General features: G+C 50.3%; 1 non-coding gene across 1 annotated transcript; it reads right to left on the reverse strand.

Annotated features, from left to right (window-relative positions):
* Positions 1 to 5,273: 5,273 nt before the first annotated feature.
* Positions 5,274 to 5,361, reverse strand: trnap-ugg (transfer RNA proline (anticodon UGG)). Its single transcript is given in 2 exon segments — positions 5,274 to 5,309; positions 5,326 to 5,361. It is a non-coding gene; the product is annotated as a tRNA-Pro (tRNA).
* Between the last annotated feature and the right edge of the window lie 393 nt (positions 5,362 to 5,754).

Below are 5,754 nucleotides of genomic sequence, written 5' to 3' on the forward strand. Positions count from 1 at the left end.
CAGAGGAGATGTCAGGGGCAGGTTTTTTAAGCAGAAAGTAGTCGGTGCGTGGAATGGGCTGCCAGCGACGGTGGTGAAGACGGATAGTTACATGGAGCTTAGAGAAACAGAGGGCTATGGGTAATCCCAGTAAATTCTAAGGTGGGGCATGTTCGGCACAGCTTTGCAGGCTGAAGAGCCCACAAAGCTCTAGGGTTTCTACGTTTCTACAGAAAGGCAGATTTGGAGAATGGGTAAAGAAATGGCAGCTGGGATACGGTGTCGGGAAATGAATGGTCATTACCTTTGTTAGAAGAAATGAAAAAAGTGTCTATTTTCTAAATGGAGAGAAAATTCAAGTTAAATCTGATGTACGACAGGACTTGGGAGTCCTTGTGCAGGTCCGCTAAAGTTTAATTTGCAGGTCGAGTCTCTGGTGTGGAAGGCGAATACAGCGTTAGCATTCATTACAAGAGAACTGGAATATAAAAGCCATGATGTAATGCTGAGACTTTACAAAGCACTGGTGAAGCCTCACTGGGAGTATTGTGAACAGTTCTGGGTCCCTTACCTTCCCTTAGATCTGAAACTGCAGAGGGTTCAACGAAGGTTCACAAAAGTGAATCCGGGGTTGAATGGCTTGTCATATGAAAAGCGTTTAATGGCTCTGGGACTGTACTCGATGGAATTCAAAAGAACAGATGGTGACCTCTCTGAAACCTATCCAATGCTGAAAGGCTTTGCTAGAGTGGATATGGTGAGGCTGTTTCCTGTGGTGAAAGAGTTTAAGACCAGTTTGGGTCCGAGAAGAAAATTGGATCAGCCATGATGAAATGGCGGTGTGGACTCGATGGTCAAATAGCCTAATTCTGCTCCTATATCGTTTGGTCTTATGGTCTAATATTCTCATTGCTGGAAGAACGCCGCTCGACATTTTCACTCATTAACGTGTCACATTTTCCATTCTTTGGAGTTTCGCATTTAATGCAAACAAATTAAAATCCCAACAGGGAATTGGCTCGGCCGATGCTTTTTTCAAAACACACAATTCTAAAATGACTGTTCTTAACTGTTGAAGCCTCCATGTCCCCTTGGAGATCTCAGTGGCTATAAAAACTTTGAGATTGTGGAGCCTCGAAGTTTCATTCGGAAAGGGTTACCTGCAGTGTCATTCATCATTAAAGGTCCAACCCCCACCCACATCCAGGATGTGTCCGGTTCTCATTTCTATCATCAGAGCGGTCTGCGTGTTTTTAAAAAATGAGCGGCTCCTCCGTCATTGGTTGATGAGATATTTGTGTTAACAGTCAGGTGTACCGGTGTCCCTCATAGAGTGGACACCAAGTGTATGTTGTGTGCTCTAACACGATTTCATTACTTCCCCCGTTCTGATCCCTGCTCTCTCCCTCCAGTGAATTTAATGGCGATTGCCATCCTGTCCCGGGGAAAGTGCGGTCTCTCCACCTGCACCACTCGTTACCTGGTCGCCATGGCGGCAGCGGACTTGATGCTGATCCTCACCGAGGTTATTCTGTACCGGATCAACTTCCATTATTTCCCGGAGTGCTTCCTCAACATAACCCCGGTGTGCAGTGTCATCACCGTGCTGCGTCGCTCCGCCGCCGACTGCTCCGTCTGGTTCACCGTCACTTTCACACTCCATCGGTCTGTTGCCAGCGGCTGAAAACAAAATATTGCACCGGGGAGACTGCGGCGGTGGTCCTGGGGACAACCGGCGTCCTGCTGTGTCTGAAAAATGTCCCCTACTACTTCACGTATGTACCCAGAGTGATCATCGACAATGTGCCGCGGGGCTGCTATCCAATGATCGCTTTCTTTACCGAACCAGGCTGGATGGGGTATGACTGGTTCAACACGGTTTTAACCCCGCTCCTCCCTTTCGCTGTCATTCTGCTGCTCAACACTCTGACAGTCAGGCACATTTTGGTGGCCAGCCGGGTCCGGGAGGGGCTGCGGGGTCAGAGCAGTGGGGAGACCCGCAGCGACCCGGAGATGGAGAGCAGGAGGAGGTCTATAGTTTTACTCTTCACCCTCTCCGGCAGCTTCATCCTCCTGTGGCTGCCGCACGTCGTGGAATTCGTCTCCTATCAGATCACGGGGACGGCGGGGGGCCGGGAGGAACGACTCGCAGTTCATCTTTCCGCTGCTCGGGTTTATGCTGCGGACCGTCAGCTGCTACACCAACACGTTCATTTACGCGGCGACGCAGTCCAGGTTCCGGGAGCAGCTGAAGAGCGCGGCGGTGTATCCGGTCACCTCGCTGCTGCGGGTCATCGGCGCCTCGGCCACCTGAGCGACCCCGGGATCACCTGTCCGGCCCCCGGGCTTCTGAAGGCCCACGCACCGAACAACCGCGGCAAAGTGCGGGGAGGCCAGTCTGCCCTTGGCAATACCTGGAGAACACAGCACAGCACAGACCCCTCGGCACACGATGTCGTGCCGACCTTTAAACGTACGCCATGACCAACCTAACCCGCCCTCGCTACAAGCAAGAGAAAATCTGCAGACGCTGGAAATCCGAGCAACACACACAAAATGCTGGAGGAACTCAGCAGGCCAGGCACCATCCATGAGAAGAGTACAGCCCACGCTTCGGGCCGAAACACTTCGGCAGGTCTGGACATGTATCTGTTTGTCATTTCTGTATGCAGCTGTGAGTTTCATAAATTTCTCTAATATATTTGCCTCGGTGACGAGTTGAGTCCCGATCTCCATTTTATGGTCTGATAGAGAAGACCGGGGAGTGGGGCTGAGATGGGGGAAACGGATCAGCCTCGATTGAATGGTGGAGCAGACTCGATGGGCCAAATGTCCTAATTCTGCTCCTATGCCTTATGGTCCACTGCTCCCATGGTCATATATGTGACGTTTGTAAATAACTTGACGATGTGACCCCCAGGTTTGGAGTCCACACCGAGACCATAAGGCAACGGAGCAGAATGAGGCCATTCCGCCCATCACCGCCATTCTATCGTGGCTATTCATCCCGATCCCATTCTCCTCATTCCGTTCACGCTGCTTCTCATCAGGAACCTGTCAACCTCCGGTGAAAGTCGGGACCACTTTCCATCGTATCGGGACATGTTGGACTTTGAAGGGTATCATTGACATCCCGCCTCACGGTGGGTACAGCACAGAATGATCGGCCCGGTCTCTCATCCTCCGTTCGGACAGACAACTGGCGAACAGACCGGCTCGCATCCTCGCCATGAAACGAACTCCTCTCCACAGATAAAACGGTCAGACTGCGCACCGTGGGGTCTCACAAAGGCCCTGTGGGGCTGCGCTGGGACTTTCCTGTACGCATTCCCTCTTGCAATAAAGCATGGCCTCCCACATGTCTCCCCAAGTGCTCGCTGCTTCTGAATCCTTATCAGCCCGGATTAAGGGACTGGTTAGGAAGAGATGACTATTCATTCCTCTCCATAGATGCTGCTGCCCGACATGCTGAGATCCGACATGCTGAGATCCGCCAGCATTTAGTGCGTGTTACTCTGGGTTGCCGGTGTCTGCAGAATCTCTTGTGTCACCTGAATCCCTGCCTCGTGTACACGGACACTCCGGTCCCATTTCCTTTTCGTGACCCATTTCCCTTACGTTATTAATAATCTGGTTTCTAGTTTATAAGAATGAAGACTAACCTCTCAGTTATCACCGACCACATCTGGTAAACATCTGCCCGTTCACCAGTCCTGAATGGACCGTATCGGAGACGGTTTGCGTCCTGCTCACTGCTCCCCATCGCACCAGCAAAAGTGTAGTTTCATGCCGTCCGCAGACAGGCAATGTGTCCACAACATGACCCGGTAGTGGAGCGGTTTGCGTCCTGCTCACTGCTCCCCATCGCACCAGCAACAGTGTAGTTTAATGCCGTCCACAGACAGGCAATGTGTCCACAACATGACCCGGTAGTGCAGCGGTTTGCGTCAGGCTATTCGAGTGGCCGCTGTAAGATCGGGACTCAATTTCCACTGCTCAGTGAAAGGAGTTTGTACGTTCTATCCCCGACCGCCTGGGATTCCTCCGGATAATCCGGTTTCCTCCCACGTTGCAATGACGTACTGGTTCGGGTTGATGAGTTGCTGACACGCTATGTTGGTGCTGGACACTTGCGGGCTGCCCCCAGCACAATATTCACTGATTCAATTTGACACCTATGATGAATTTCACCCGAAGTTTAGATGTACACGTGACAAATAAATCTAATCTTTAAACACTTTACTGAAGCTTCAAAGTTATCGCCGTACTCTGCGAACAACTGGGCTGGGGAACGAACCCCGCGAATTCCAACTTGTCACTTCCTTCCATCCAGCAAAAGGCCCGCATCTCCCTCTTCCCTGCTTCGGCTCTGTCACCTGACAATGCCCCGTGTGGGTTCGTATTCAATGTCACAATCCATGCCAGACTCCTTTAGGGAGACTTAACAAAATCCTTTTGAAAGCACAAATGCACTAAACCACCGCGTCTATTTCACATTTCACCCTTAACCCATGACCTCTGGCTCCAACCTCAGTGGAAAAGACCTGCTTCCACTAACCCTGTCTATACGCCTCATAATTCTGTACACCTGGGTTGCTCCAATTCCCCGGGTTTCTCGGTTCCTTTGTGAAACTACAAGGTTACATTTCCCACACTCTGCTCGGCAGAAACGTCCCCGGAGGTCAGAGAAATTTGGAAGATGGTCATCCACTCAAACACTATTTCCCATGTTCCCGTTGTGTATCTCGCTTCAATGGAGAGAGAATGACACTCAGGACACCTGTTCCTATCGATAGAGCTGATTTTCAGTAATACAAGAACACAGGAGCAGGAATTGGCCACACAGCTTCACATCGATTCCCATCCATTCCAATTCTACGCCAGTCCAAATCCCTCATAGAGTTATAGAGTGACGTTGCACCAGAGAACGGAAGCAGACCCTTCGGCTTATCTAGTCCATGCCGCCCTTCTGTCTAGTTCCACCCACCCGCACTCGGAACTTAGCCTTCCGCACCTCTCCCATCCACATACCTATCCAAAATTCTCTTAATTGTTATAATTCTACCTGCATGTCGTTCCAAGCTCGCCACAACCTCTGGATGAAGACGTTAAACTTGAATATTTCACCGTCCACTCTAAAGCTTTGATCTCGAGCTGTCGTCTCGCCCAACCTGAGGGGAAAAGCCTGCAGGAATTCGCCTTGTCTGCCGCCCTCATAATTTTCTATTCATCTAAATATCTCCTCTCATTCTCCTACGCTCCACTGACGGAAATTCTAAAATGTCTCATTCAGGGGGCTCGTCCGGGATTTGAACCCGGGACCTCTCGCATGCTTGTAAATTCAGACCCAAAGCGAGAATCATACCTCTAGACCAACGAGCCCGTTCTGTATTTATGACATAAAACTGATGCCTTTCACTTACTCAATCTCCTTCCTCAAAGCATCTAGTGGTAATTTTACCACCAAATTAGTTCAAAGAGCAAAGACCAGTACAGCACACTACAGGCCCTTCGGCCCATGATGCTGTGCCTACCTGTGTAAACCTACTCTGCCATCAATATGACAATTCCCTCCTACACAGCCCACAATCTGCTATTTTCACGACATCCACCTGTCTGTCCAAGTATCTTTTTAATGTCCCTATTGTGTCAGCCACCAGCATCCCGGCAGTGCGTTCCCAGAACTCACCACATCGTTCAAAATAAAAACAACTTTCCTCTCAGCTAAACTTTCCTCCACACATCCACACAAAGGACACGAGTGTCCTTTCATAT

This window comes from Hypanus sabinus, unplaced genomic scaffold (assembly GCF_030144855.1).
Source record: "Hypanus sabinus isolate sHypSab1 unplaced genomic scaffold, sHypSab1.hap1 scaffold_689, whole genome shotgun sequence".
NCBI lineage: Eukaryota > Metazoa > Chordata > Chondrichthyes > Myliobatiformes > Dasyatidae > Hypanus > Hypanus sabinus.